The 317-nt window shown below is 40.4% G+C and overlaps 1 protein-coding gene across 1 annotated transcript in view; it reads left to right on the top strand.

Moving 5' to 3' along the window:
- The window catches only part of prkg1l (protein kinase cGMP-dependent 1, like), a 33571-nt gene that overhangs the window by 24139 nt on the left and 9115 nt on the right, over positions 1 to 317 (top strand). The window lies entirely within an intron of this gene.

The raw sequence follows: 317 nt of genomic DNA on the forward strand, positions 1-317 counted from the left end.
ATCCATCCATCCATCCATCCATCCATCCATCCATCCATCCATCCATCCATCCATCCATCCATCCATCCATCCATCCATCCATCCATCCATCCATCCATCCATCCATCCATCCATCTGTCTATATGTCTGTCTGTCTATATGTCTGTCTGTCTATCTGTCTGTCTATCTATATGTCTGTATGTCTATCTATCTATCTATCTATCTATCTATCTATCTATCTATCTATCTATCTATCTATCTATCTATCTGTCTGTCTGTCTGTCTGTCTGTCTGTCTGTCTGTCTATCTATATGTCTGTCTGTCTACTGTTCTACTGT

This window comes from Sinocyclocheilus grahami, unplaced genomic scaffold (assembly GCF_001515645.1).
Source record: "Sinocyclocheilus grahami isolate Dianchi unplaced genomic scaffold, SAMN03320097.WGS_v1.1 scaffold465.1, whole genome shotgun sequence".
Classification (NCBI taxonomy): domain Eukaryota; kingdom Metazoa; phylum Chordata; class Actinopteri; order Cypriniformes; family Cyprinidae; genus Sinocyclocheilus; species Sinocyclocheilus grahami.